This window comes from Gorilla gorilla, chromosome 4 (genome assembly GCF_029281585.2).
Source record: "Gorilla gorilla gorilla isolate KB3781 chromosome 4, NHGRI_mGorGor1-v2.1_pri, whole genome shotgun sequence".
NCBI lineage: Eukaryota > Metazoa > Chordata > Mammalia > Primates > Hominidae > Gorilla > Gorilla gorilla.
In genome coordinates, this window is record NC_073228.2 from 182401325 (window position 1) to 182415792 (window position 14468).

Here is a 14468-nt window from a genome sequence, read left to right on the forward strand (position 1 = left end):
TGCCACAAGCCACAACCAAGCCTTCTACAGGGATGAAGGCCAAGGGGACTCTGTGCAGGGAGCGCATGGTCCCTGGGAGGCAGCTGAAGAGAATGAAATGAGCCCTAAGCGACTTAATCTGATGCGAAAAAGAGAACTGCAGGCCTTCAGGTCTTCCTCCCACCTCCCCAGGCTGGAGAGTGAAACCAATTCTTTGTCACTGGACTTTTTTTTTTTTTTTTTTCAGATGGAGTTTTGCTCGTTGCCCAGGCTGGAGTGCAATGGCGCAATCTCGGCTCACTGCAGTCTCCACCTCCAGGGTTCAAGCGATTCTCCTGCCTCAGCCTCCCGAATATCTGGAATTACAGGCACATGCCACCACATCCAGCTTATTTTTGTATTTTCAGTAGAGATGGGGTTTCACCATGTTGGTCAGGCTGGTTTCGAACTCCTGACCTCAGGTGATCCACCTGCCTCGGCCTCCCAAAGTGCTGGGATTACAGGCCTGAGTGACCATGCCTGGTGTCTCATTGGACTTTTTTTTTTTTTTTTTTTTTTTTTTGAGACGGAGTCTCGCTCTGTTGCCCAGGCTGGAGTGCAGTGGCGCGATCTCGGCTCACTGCTGCAAGCTCCGCCTCCCGGGTTCACGCCATTCTCCTGCCTCAGCCTCCCGAGTAGCTGGGACTACAGGTGCCCACCACCACGCCTGGCTAATTTTGTTTTTTTTTTAGTAGAGACGGGGTTTCACCGTGTTAGCCAGGATGGTCTTGATCGCCTGACCTCGTGATCCACCCGTCTCGGCCTCCCAAAGTGCTGGGATTACAGGCGTGAGCCACCACACCCAGCCTCTCATTGGACTTTTAAAGATTCACACACACAAATAAAGAAAAAAAAATTTCACTCCTAGGCTTGCAATTGATGTGTCCGGTTTCTGCAGGAGCACATGTGTATGTCTACTCAACAAACTGAGTTTATGAATGGCAGCCCCAGGAGATCAGAACTGCAAGCCTATGCCGCTCTCCTGGGAATCCTGCCTCATTCTGGAACTTTCGTGCCAGCAACAACATACAGTCTTGTTTGCCTGGGTCTGATCTCCCTTGAATTGGATGGGAAATTTCTGGGTTTTCTGGGCCATTTGTAGTACTGTGCCCTAATTACTGAGACCCCGGAAATGCAGAGAAAAAGGAAGATGTAAATCCACTCTGACGAAACTTTCTTTTGTGGAAACTTCCCCCTGACACACTTTGATCCTTTGCAAAGCCAAGCTGAGAGGAGGAATCCACAAGTAGCAGCTGGCTGCAGGGTACCACAGAGGAAGCGGAGTGATGGCGAAACAAAGCCGCAGAAGCAATGTCTTCCTTTCTAGAGCAGACTGAACAGATTCAGATCATTCTCATTCTTCCAGGCACTGACTTCAGCCCTGAGTCTCCTGAGAGCTGAGGCCAAAGTGCAGCCACAGCGGGAACAGGTGGAACAGGTGACTGCCGGTAACAGACCAGGCCTGTTTGGAACGTGTCATCTACACTGACTTAAATCTTAAGCTTGCTTTACTTTCTTTTAAAATATTAGGTTTTTAAAAATAATAAAAAGCGGCTGGGCGTGGTGGCTCACGCCTGTAATCCCAGCACTTTGGGAGGCTGAGGTGGGCGGATCACGAGGTCAGGAGTTCAAAACCAGCCTCGCGAACATAGTGAAACCCCGTCTCTACTAAAAATACAAAAACTAGACTGGTGTGGTGGCGCGTGCCTGTAATCCCAGCTACTCATGAGGCTGAGGCACGAGAAGCCGAGATGGTGCCAGTGCACCCCAGCCTGGGCGACAGAGCAAGACTCCGCCTCAAAAAATAAAAATAAAAAGCCATAAGGAAAACCAAAATGGGCTCATCATCTCACCACTCATTTAAGCCCTTATTCACACTCGTTATTCATTTATTCACACAATCACACATATGTACTTCCTTTTTAAAATGTACAGAAGGCCCAGTGCGGTGGCTCACACTAGTAATCCCAGCATTTGAGGAGGCTGAGGCGGGAAGACTCCTTGAGCTCGAGTTTGAGACCAGCCTGGGCAACATAGAGACCTCATCTCTACAAAAAATATGAAAATTAACCAGGCATGGTAGCACACACCTGTAGTTCCAGCTGCTTGGGAGGCTCAGGAGGGAGGATCCTTTGAGCCCTGGAGATCAAGGCTGCAGTGAGCTGAGATCACATCACTGCATTCTAGCCTGGGGGACAGACGGAGACCCTCTCTCTAAAAAAAAATTAATTAAAAAATAAAATTTACACAAAAGCAATGCTAGGTCCTCTGTTCTTGAATTCTCATTTTCACTTACTAACTTCCTAAATCTTTCCACACCAGCATGTTGGGATGCGATCAGGCTGGTGGGAAAAATATTAGTTACAACAGGCACAAAACCCTTCTGGAAGTCCTGAGGGTTTTCACATGACTTCAGTAATAGACCGGGCTAAAGGCGGCCTGGTCCCCATTACCTTTAGTTAAATAGATTAGACTAGTAAACAATGGGGATGTGGGGAAGTTATCTAGTTAGCTTGTTTACTCACGTGGTCTTAAGACTGACCTTCAGACATCTGAGGGCAGGATGGCTCTCTCTGGGGGAGGTCAACCAGGGATATTACCCACTAATGGTGTTTGCTTTGAGCCTTGGAACCTCGCTTTTAATCATTATCTACAAGTGTGTTGACTCAGAACTTCTGTTGTTAATTATATACTAAGTAAATGCCTGGAGCGCGAGCTGTTCAGGGCCGTGGCCGCCATTCTTTACAGGACCCTCCTTGGAGTCTGTGAGTGGCCTCAGACCCTCAGCTGGACTGGCAAAGCAGAATATCTGTGTGTCAGTGTATGTTTATTCATCCGTCGTTTGGGTCAGGGTCTGCGGGCAGAACCCCGCAGCTAATGCCCTCTTGTGAGGGGCAATACCTCATCAGCACATGGCCTGTTCACACTTTCACCTGGCATCATTTTTTAAGGTAATGATGTCCGTAAACCCACTCCCAGTTGTAGAAAGGAAGACTCGCTCTTGTTGCTTGGTTTTGCCATCATACCATTTCCTACACAGCCCAAGAATCTCTCAGCGCTGGTGCTTGAGAAATGGTCTAAGTGCAGGCTGTGTTCACCCTGTCCATGATAAACAGCTTCAAATCTCATTCTGATCTGCCTTTGTCTTTCCATATTTATTCATATCTCTCATCTACACCCAGGAAGTATCGAAGGAAGCTGCCTTTAAAACTGACTTCATGATAGGATTACTCAAAGACAAGCAAAACCCTACCCTAAAGGTAAGAGGACTACAAAAACAAAGCAATGATTTCAGCTCTGAGTTTCCTGACAGCCAAGGCAAAAATGGAAATATATCATGTCACAAAGTATTTGTTTTCTCCAAGAAGGAATATCAGTTTCAAAAAGAGGTTATTCTGAAATTAATCCTGAGACACATCACATGAACCCTTGCACATGTGACAAAAAAAGTGACAGAGTTTTCAAAGAGCAATGTACAGAAGATGAAGGGCTGTCCTTTCTTGGATGGATCCTCAAGCTGAGACTCTAATCCTTTTGGCCTCTCCTCCCAAGGCAGTAGCCCCTGCCCTCCTCCTCAGGGTCATCTGAAGAGTGTTTCTCCACATCCACTCTTGCTTTTCTGCATTCGTCTGTCTGCACAGCTGCTCACAGCAGGAGCCGAGGTGGGGCTTAGGTGCAGCAGGGATGCAGTGGAGGCTGAGCCACCCCTGGGGGGATGCCCCACGCTGCTGCAGGAAGGCGCTATTCCAAGCACAATGGCTTTTACGGTGACATGCAAATACGCAGGGCAGGAAAGATCCCTGGCAAATCCTACCACTTGCTGCTTTCTGATTCTCCATACGTCTATGCTATGTGCCCCGCGTCTTCCTTTGCTCACTCAGATTACCTTTTGAGAGACTGCAGCAAGCAAGTACTTAGTATAAATAACTCTGAAACAGAAGGCTTGCTAAACGATGAATTATATGGCAGCAATAACTTGAGACTGCTTATGAAATAAGATTAGAGGGAGGCAGGAATCAGAGCTTTAAATAAAAGACTTTCCTGCTTTGGGGCAAGGCACCACTCAAACCACACTCAGGGGTGTCAGTCTATGTGAGAGGGACGTGTCGGGTTGTAAATCCTTCCACCGCAAAAGCGCTCTTCCTTAGCATCTCCACGAGGACTGGATGATGGTGAGAGACACGAAGGAAGAGACCCGAGCCAGACACCACTTCCACATGCCGCTCCTCGTGAACAGGCAGGCATCACCCTGGCATCACCCTGTTTCAGCGAGTGGGCCCTGCACCCTCCACCTCCCACGTGCAAACCAGAGGTGCATGCCAGCGCCCAGCAGCAGGGGCCGGGGCTGAGGCTCTGGGCAGAGGTGGCAGAGATTCAGCTAAACCCAGATTACAGTTACACATGATAGCTTCAAGCTGAAGACAAGATATTCATCAAAAATTCATTATCGCCCCACTGGAGGAATGAGCTATATGCAGCTTCTCCAAGCCCTGGTGGGGGAAGGAAGAGGGGAGGGGCAGGATGGGAGGGGAAGGACGAGGACACACGACCAGACACGGAAGGCCCAGCCAACGCAGAGGCTCGGCAGCTCTGTCTGCATCTCTCCAGCCGACCTGGGAATTTGGAGAAATACGCCTTCCTGTACTTGTTGCCGTTCTCATTGTTCCAGAAGTGTGTGGGCTGGCAAGGGATCGGCTTAGTACACACCAGCTTGCTGCTGTCTCCCCAGACCGCCTTTCCTGGTATGGGAGAATTAAAAATAAGCCCAACACACACCACAGCCACACACCGTGGCTCTCTCTTCTCTCTTAAGCTATTACTTATTACGCAATATTCCAGACATATACAAAGGTACAGAGATGGTCCACGCCCACACACCTCTCACGGCAGCCTAATAATGTGTTCCTCCCATGAAGTCCCCTCCCTGTGTGCTCCCCAAAATCGCTGTCTCGGACATAGTGATTTGTTATTCCCATGTGTATTAACATTTTTGCTCCATCCATACGCATCCCTGAATACCATGTGTCATCACTTTGCATACCTTTGAACACACACACTCTGTCCTTCTATGTGTCCCGCGTCTTCCTGTGCTCACTCAACATGACATCTGGGTGGCTCGTTCAGGCTACTACGTGTCGCTCTGGTTCATTCCTATTTACCACTTGGTCATTCGCCATGTGTGATCACAGAACTTCTTCTGCCCAAGGATGGACATTTCTATTGTTCCCAATTTTGTTTTCCATTACAAATGATGGGGCTACAAACATTCTTGCATGGATCACAAGTCTGTCTTCCGGGAGCGGAATTCCTAGATCACAGGGCACGTATGCATCTTCAGCTTCACTGACTACTCCTGCATTGCTCTGCAGAACAGGTGCACTGAGCCCTGCTCACCCTTCCTAGCACAGCTGGATTTCTAGCTGCCAGGCACAGCACAGCAGGAGACTATCCCTTCCATGACCAGGCTCTCAGATGCTCAGAGCCGGCCGCTGCCTGTGTATCCAGCACCAGGGTTCAGATTCAGGGCAACGATCACCCACTTGCCCGACGTTCCTGAGCACACAGCTCTCTGTCCTCCAGCTCGACCCTGACCTCTCAGGAGCTGGGGACCAGGAGCCGGTGGGTGTTAAACCAAGCTGGGAGGAAAGGACATCACGCTGCAAGTGACAGGGGCCTCCCCTCCGAGGGAGGTTTTGGAGAACTATCACCAAGCAAAGTTACACATCCGAGCGCTCCCAAGCTCCCAACTCACGCCTAATCACAGAAAGAAACAGTTGGCGGAGCCATCACCTTCCTCGTTCCACGCATCCACGGCCATGCCCAGGTTCCAGGCCTGAATCTCCCCTTTATACACAGGAAGAGAAATATTCTGGCCCATGAAGCAGGAGGTAATGTCAGTGCCTCCCGCAAGCAATGACAAAAGGAGAGTCGAAATTCAGAAGCCCAAGACAAATTGCTTTTAAGTCAGTAAGCAACAAAAGAGAAAGTGCAAAGACGACAAACATCTACTCTCCCAGACAAACACTGCAACATCCCAGACAGGTGGGGCTTCTTTTCAGGCAGCAGTGGGAGAGGTGATATGGAAATCAGAATGAACCCCCCTCATCTGGTGATTGACGTTTTGGCCGAGCCTTGCTGTTGGAGGATGCACTAAGTAAATGACCTCTTGTGGTCACACTGAAATTCAAGATTCAGGATCGCAGAAAATGGAAGCTTTGCCTGTGGTAACTACCCAGCAGATGCTGCCTATGCAGACCCATCACGTGGGAAGGCTTGCACGCCACGGTTTACGTGGACTTAACGGTTGGAAAAACAGAAACGTGGCCGGGCACAGTTGCTCATGCCTGTAATCCTAGCACTTTGGGAGGCCGAGGTGGGTGGACTGCCTGACCTCAGGAGTTCAAGACCAGCTTGGGCAACATGGTGAAACCCCATCTCTACTAAAAATACAAAAAATTAGCCAGGCATGGTGCTGTGTGCCTGTAATCCCAGCTACGCAGGAGGCTGAGGCACGAGAATCAGTTGAACCCAGGAGGCAGAGATTGCAGTGAGCTGAGATTGTGCCACTGCACTCCAGCTTGGGCGACAGGGAGAGATTCTGTCTCAAAAGCAAAAAAAACAGAAACGTTCCCAGCTGCAAAGACCGTGGAGTGTGATGTCTCACACAAGAGACTATGCTACATGGAAAACACTCCTGTTTCTGGAATGAGCTGGAAATGGAGTCAGCCTCCATGGGCCATCATGCAGGGGAGCAGCGTGAACCCTCCAACTTAGGCCCACCGCTGACAACAGCCAACAGCCATCCCCTGACCCAAAAGCCTGTGTGGGAAGGGAAACAGCAGCAGGGTGAATCTGCAGGAGGGCAAAGACCCTCACACTATACACACACATGCATGCACACACCACACATACACCACACACCACACACACACACCACACACACACATGCACACACGTGTACACACACGTGCATACACCACACATACAGACACACATGAGCACAGCAAGGGCAGGACACGCTGAGGAACATACACCACACATGCACACACACACCACACATACATACATGCACACACAACACACACACATGTATGCACACACCACACATACATGCATTCACACACACACACACGAGCAGAGCAAGGGCAGAACATGCTGAGGACGGGGTCACTCCACTCCCACAGGGAAGAAAGCCAAGAGTGTGAGGGGGGTGGCAAGGAGCCCCCTCCCTAGCCCCGTGCCTGGTGTCTGAACTTTTTTTTTGAAACAGGGTCTCACTCTGTTGCTCAAGCAGGAGCTCAGTGGTGTGATCTTAGCTCACTGCAGCCTTGACCTCCTGGGCTCAAGTGATCCTCCCACCTCAGCCTCCCAAGCAGTTGAGACTACAGGCACACACCATGCCCAGCTAATTTTTTTTTTTTGAGACAGAGTCTCACTCTGTCGCCCAGGCTGGAGTGCAGTGGCATAATCTCGGCTCACTGCAACCTCCATCTCCCCAGTTCAAGTGATTCCTGCCTCAGCCTCCCGGGTAGCTGGGATTACAGGCATATGCCACCATGCCTGGCTAATTTTTGGGGGTTTTTTGGTAGAAATGAGGTTTCACCATGTTGACCTAGCTGGTCTCGAACTCCTGACCTCAAGTGATCTGCCCGCTTCAGCCTCACATAGTGCTGGGATTAAGGCGTGACCACACCGCCTAGCCACGGCTAATTTTTTTTTTTTTAATTTTTTGTAGAAACAGGGTCCCACTGTTGCTCAAGCTAGTCTTGAACTCCTGGGCTCAAGCAATCCTTCTGGCTTGGCATCCCAAAGTGCTGGGATTACAGTTGTGAGCCACTGTGCCCGGCCCAGGCTACTCTTTATACTCAACTCACATACGTGAAAAAAAATTTCATAAAGCAAATGTTTTCCCTAATCAGGCTCCGAGTGTATGAACTGGGAGTGTGGGGGTGTTCAAGATCCACATGAAATGACTCGGTGGCTCCAAAAACCAGAAGGGTTGATTTTGGCTTCAACTCTAAGATGATTTTATTTCTTCCTTCAGGCAAAGAATAAAAGGTGATGTCTTCTCTGCCATTTCATGTCACTGACTGACATGTCCCATGAAAAGTGAGTGAGTCACATTCATTTCTGCCACCATTAAGGTCTGAGCAGGGCTCCTGACCTCCTTCCTGCTGGTAAGAATGGCTCAGACCCCCCACCTCAGGCTGAGGAACCAACAGTGGGGAGGAAAGCTGGAGGGCTGGCCTCAGGCTTTGGGCAAACATACCCCTTAAAGAGGCGCTCTGAGAGTATGTTTTTAAATCACAAGGAGAAAAATCACAACTACAAATGTGTAAAAACAAAATAAAAGTGAGCTAGGCCAGGCACGGTGGTTCATGCCTGTAATCCCAGCACTTTGGGAGGCCAAGGCGGGAGAATCACTTGCGCTCAGGAGTTCAAGAACAGCCTAGGCAACATGGTGAAACCCCGTTTTCACAAAAAATAAAAAAAATAGCTGAGCGTGGTGGCGTGCACCTGTGGTCCTAGCTACACAGGAGGCTGAAGTGGGAGGATCACTTGAGCCCAGGAGGCTGAGGCTGCAGTGAGCCATGATCGTGTCACTGTGCACTTCAGCAGGGGCAACAGAGCAAATCCCTGTCTAAAAAACAAACAAACAAACAAACAAACAGTGACCCAAAGATTTCTATGGGCAGCAATGGAATCAACTCTAAGTCCCATTAAGGAGAAGTGAGGTATGTACCCTAAACTACAGAAAATGGGGGTGCTCTCACCCCATTTACACACACTCACAAACACTCAGGCACACACACTCACCTATGCACAGAACATCTCTGAAGGGAACGACGTCGGCTTCCTTGGGGAAGGGGGGCGGCAGCAATGAGGACACCTTTGTGGACTCTGAATTTTTTTCCACATGCATGAACCATTTTCCAAAGCACAACTTTATGTTAAGAAAAAAGTTATGACAAAAAAATGCACTTGGGGCCAGGCACAGTGGCTCACGCCTGTAATCCCAGCACTTTGGGAGGCCAAGGTGGGTGGATCGCCTGAGGTCAGGAGTTTGAGACCAGCGTGGCCAATATGTGAAACCCTATCTTTACTAACAATACAGAAAAATTAGTTGGGCGTGGTGGCACATGCCCGTAATCCCAGCTACTTGGGAGGCTGAGGCAAGAGAACTGCTTGAACCCAGGAGGCAGAGGTTGCAGTGAGCTGAGATTGCACCCACTGCACTCCAGCCTGGGCTGGAGTGAGACTCCGTCTCAAAAAAAAAAAAAAAATCAGTTGGAATCCACATATAATACACCCATATATATACATATATGAGTATGCATGTATACATCCATATATTCCCGTTTTCACCCTACAAAAATGTCCGCACCTTATAATGCAATCTGATTATTTCACTCACCATGACCATGTTTCAACGTCCATCAGTATATTTCTATCTAAACGAATTTTCATCCTTGCACTTCTAATAGCTGCATAAATTAAGAATGTACCCTAAATTATTCAATGAATTTCCTTCTGCTGGGCATACAGGTAGTGTCTATTTTTCCTCATATAAACAATGTTGCAATATTTGTCCTTCCATACAGTGGCTTCCATTTGCAGATTTTAGTTTTGCGAATTTGCCTACTCACTAAAATGCATGTGTAACCTCCAGAACTATACTCTGGAGCTTTTGCGGTCACTCTCAGACACTGCAGGGCAGTCAAAACCCTGAGTCACCCATGCCGGTTCCCACTGAGGTCACACAAGGAGACATGGCCTCCCTAGCTCCCTCTCACACACAGGAGACCGGGGCAGGGTGGGGCAGGGTGCCTCGTTCCCAGGCTTTGCATCCCAGCTCTGGCACCTGACAGTGGCCTTGGGCAAGTCACTGAACGCCTCTGAGCTGCATTTTCTCTTTCACAAGATAAAAAAATAGAAGCAAGATGTGTTGTTTTGGATTTTAAGACTATAATCGATGTGAGAGGTGTTTGTATAAATATATTTCCCCCAGGGGCAAGGGTTCCATATGTGCTAACTCGGTGTTCACAGTGACTTTGTGGAGCACCGCTGCCTCAGATAACGAGAAGGGACTGTGCATATTGGCTGCCCAGTAGACCGTGTCCTTGGGATGAAACCAAGCACTGGGCAGAGGGTGTGCATACTTATGGGGCCGGCCTGCCTTCCAGAGGCGGGGATGGCTGGGAAGTCTGTCCCCTGCAGAGCCATACGTGAGATGAAGGCCAGGAGGACGCTGCCCTTGACACACCTGTAGACACACTCTTTGCTCTAGGCCTTCAGCAGGGAGGCGGTGGACAGGATCGTGTCTGGAGTACGATCTTCTGCAATTTGATTATTTCACTCATCATCACCACGTTTCAATGTCCATCAGTATGTTTCCATCTAAACAAATACTTTCATCCTTGCACTTCTAATGGCTGGATGTGTCTGGGGCATCTGGAGATGGTGGGTTTCCACTGGGGTGAAGAATCACCAAAAGATTAAAACTAAACCCAGCTCCTGAAGCCTCACTCACAAGCAGGAAATAGGATGGATTTAACTGCCTTGATTGGCAGTACAGGGAATGAGTATTAAAGAGGCCCACTCACCCAGCTTCACGGCCTTCTCTTCCAGCACCGACAGCCACTTCGCCCTGGTTACCAGGATGCTAGGGTGCAGGCAGGAAAGAAAACACCTTGAAAATTCTTCAAGGCTCTTGCACCAAAGCTTCCTAAAGTTGGTGATTTATTTCTGTCAAGTCTGCAAAACCTGAGACAGCATTTTTCTCGGTTGAACTCACACTTCGTGTTTACTGGAGTCTGAGTCATGGCACCTGCCTTGCTCACAGGCACGCCTGACTGTTCTTTACGCTGATACCAGTATGCAGGGCCAGCTCCCTCTACCATGAGGCTTCACATAAAACAGTTGTTCACAAGAACCCATCATTTTCGCAGCTGCAGTGTATTTTATCTTGGGGGACCAAAGGAGGCCATAAAATCAAGACCCCTCAAATTCCATCCTCACACATTCATTCACCAATGAAGAGAGGGCTACAAAATTATTATTAGCTTGTTTGTTTTGTTTTGTTTTTGAGACAGGGTCTCCCTCTGGTGCCGCAGGCTGGAGTGCAGTGGTGCAGTCACAGCTCACTGCAGTCTCCAACTCCTGGGCGCAAGTGAGCCTCCTGCTTTGGCTCCCAAAGTGCTGGGAGAATTCTTTGTTAAAACATGTGCCATACGTGAAACCCTCTACCCATCCCTTTTTCTTAAACAAGTTCACATTTCTATGAAATTTAGAAAAGTGCAGCTCTTCTTGAACGTTTAGAATCCACAGTTGTATAAACATTTGTGCTCAGCGAACGACACACGCTGCTGAATATACATCACTGCGTTTTCAAGGGCAGCACCGTCTAATACGCTATTTCCTTCCTCAGCTTCTCTTCCAGCCAGGCAGCCCTTCACATGTAAACCTGATCTTCCCAACTAAAGAACATTTTTCTCTTTGGGGCCCAGAGGAGGCTGTGAGATTAAGACCGTTCCGTGTCACTATAGGCAGTAGAACCTCAGTCCCCGCATATTCGGTGGAGAGACTCATCCCAGGGAGGGAAGACTGCCATGGAACTCGCTGTCTGAAGCTGTGAGGCAGCGTGGCACAGAATGTCCTGGAATTCAAAACTGGCTGGGCGTGGCTAAGGCAATGGCAGGGTGGGTCTCCCCCCATGCAAGGAGACGGATTACCTTAGTCCTTTCATCTTCCACACCTTTGTTCTTTTACTTCCCCAGACCCACCCTGCCACCGACAAAGCTACCACTGTACCCTAGAGATGGCCAGAGTTTTGGGAGAGGGAGACTAGCTCCTCCCACCATCCCCCACGCTTCTTTCACAAACCCAGAGTTTGATTAACTACTTCAACATCATAGCCAATGATGAAGGTGTCACTCCCTTTGCAAGTATCAATAACAGACGATGGAGACCTCATGACTCTGATGGTGATCACCCGGCCCTGGACAACAGTGACCGCCTCCAGCTACAGGTACAAAGCTCTCCAACAGCCACGCCCAAACACCACACGGGTTTTATGTAGCTTATCCGCCCATTGCCCACTCCCAGAAAACTCGAAGGCTCTCTGTGGTTCTAAAGCACGTCTAGTGCAGGCAAGACTCTGCAAACCCTGATCTTGGTGAGGCTCCACCAGCACTCGGAGGTGATGCTCTCTGACCAGGGAGTCACAGCCCTGCTTGTCTGAAGAAACGGCAAAGTCCCCCATCTACCTCCAGGGTACACCTAAGACAGTTAGGAAATGCAATACCATTCAGCTCATGGAAGCATGGGAGCTCACCTGCGGGCACTCATGCCATGTCTTATTTCTAGCGAGTACTGTAGGGGTCGCTGCACCGAAGCATGAGACAGCGTCAGGGCCCTAAACCATTGGGACCCGGTGCCTGCAACTGCCTGGAGCCCTGGGCAGAGCCGGGTGTGGATCAGCCTAGAGGCAGCCCCTCCAGGGTCACCAGCGCACCTGTGGGCTCCACCAACCTGAGTCTCCCAGCTTCTGCCCCTGCCCCTGCAACACTCTCTTCTCCACTCAGGTGCTACACCACCCTGTTTTTTTTTGTTTTTTGTTTTTTCTTGAGACAGAGTCTCTCTGTGTCACTCAGGCTGGAGTGCAGTGGTGTGATCTTGGCTCACAGCAACCTCTGCCTCCAGGGTTTAAGTGATCCTCCTGCCTCAGCCTCTCAAGTAACTGGGATTACAGGCGTGCACCACCACACCCAGCTAACTTTTGTATTTTTAGTCAAGACGGGGTTTCACTATGTTGGCTGGGCTGGCCTTGAACTCCTGACCTCAGGTGATCCGCCCACCTCAGCTTCCCAAAGTGCTGGGATTACAGGCATGAGCCACCACGCCCAGTCTACACTGCCCTTTTAATAACATGAACCAGATCACAGTGCTCTCCTGATTCAAAGCGTCCACTGCTGTTCCATTCCACTCGGGGAAAAACTCACACTCCAAGCAGCCCCAAAAGTCCCTCCCTCTCTGACCCCTCTTTCCTGCCCCCAGTCCCACATCATCCCTTTGCACTCAGGCCCCAGGAGGCCCCTTCCAGCTTCCACAACACATGCATCTCAGGCCCAGCTCCGGTCCTTGGTCCTGGTGGTTCCCTCTGCCTGAAGCACATGTCCCCAGTCCTGCAAAACTAGTTCCTGACAGCACTCCTCAGAGCCCAAGATCGGCCTCTCTCATTTCCTTACCTTCCCCCTCCCACTACCAGCCCAGGAGGACAGAGTGCTGGCCCCAGGTCGCTGCTGTGTGGCCCCCAGGACCCAGTAGGGAGCTTGGCACAGAGCACGTAGCCCAGCATACACGGGGTGTAGATCCCAGCAGAGCACTGCCCAACCCACGCACTTCCTTAGAAGGACAAGCCTGCTCGCCTGCGAGGCCCCTGATCTCTAGAACCATCTTAGACGATGGTCCCATTCAGAGACGGACAACACCGGGCATTCCAGACAACATCCACACCTGCTCCACTACCAGCAAACCTGGGCAAAGTCCCCAGGGTCCTGGCCCTAATTCTATCCAGAATATTCCCCGCACTGGAGCCTAGCAACACACCCCCATGAAGAATAAAATTCATCTTATCTTGTCTGGGCCGGGCACGGTGGTTCATGCCTGTAATCCCAGCACTTTGGGAGGCCGAGGTGGGCGGATCACGAGGTCAGCAGATCGTAGCCATCCTGGCTAACACGGTGAAACCCCGTCTCTACTAAAAATACAAAAAGAAATTAGCTGGGTGTGGTGGCGGGCGCCTATAGTCCCAGCTACTCGGGAGGCTGAGGCAGGAGAATGGCGTGAACCCGGGAGGCGGAGCTTGCAGTGAGCCGAAATCACACCACTGCACTCCAGCCTGGGCGACAGAGCAAGACTCTGTCTCAAAAAAAAAAAAAAATTATCTTGTCTGTGCCTACAAAATAAATGCTCTTTTATCAAAAGTGTCAATAAGGCTGGGGGAGCTGACATGCCAGTAATCAATAGACATCTCACTCCACATTTACTAACAGACATGGGATTTAATCAGAGGCCCTGAGACAGCATCGTGAGGACTGTGCCTGCCCTGTGCTCCTCTTGTCACATAACAGGATTTGCCATGACTGCATTCAACTGTTGCACAACATTCAGTTTCCAGGAGGTGGACAGAGCTGAGCTGAAGCACCCTGCCTCACCCAGCACCCACTCCCTCTCACTGCCAGTGGCGACCAGGGCAGTGGCTTGAAGCCTGCATCCTTCTGACAGCCCCTCACCCGCAGCCCCTACCTGGGTACTGAGTCACACCTGCCTTGCCAAACTGCACAAGACGCTCTCCCAGGCAGGGTAAAGGCCACATCCACAGGGAGCCCTGCGACAGCATGACCACACCTCAGCCAGCCTTGGTGCTCTGGCCAACCCAGGGCCCCTGA

General features: G+C 50.1%; 1 pseudogene; it reads right to left on the reverse strand.

The window, feature by feature from the left end:
- Window positions 1-14468, reverse strand: part of LOC101139555 (acetoacetyl-CoA synthetase-like) — a 30741-nt pseudogene that overhangs the window by 4116 nt on the left and 12157 nt on the right.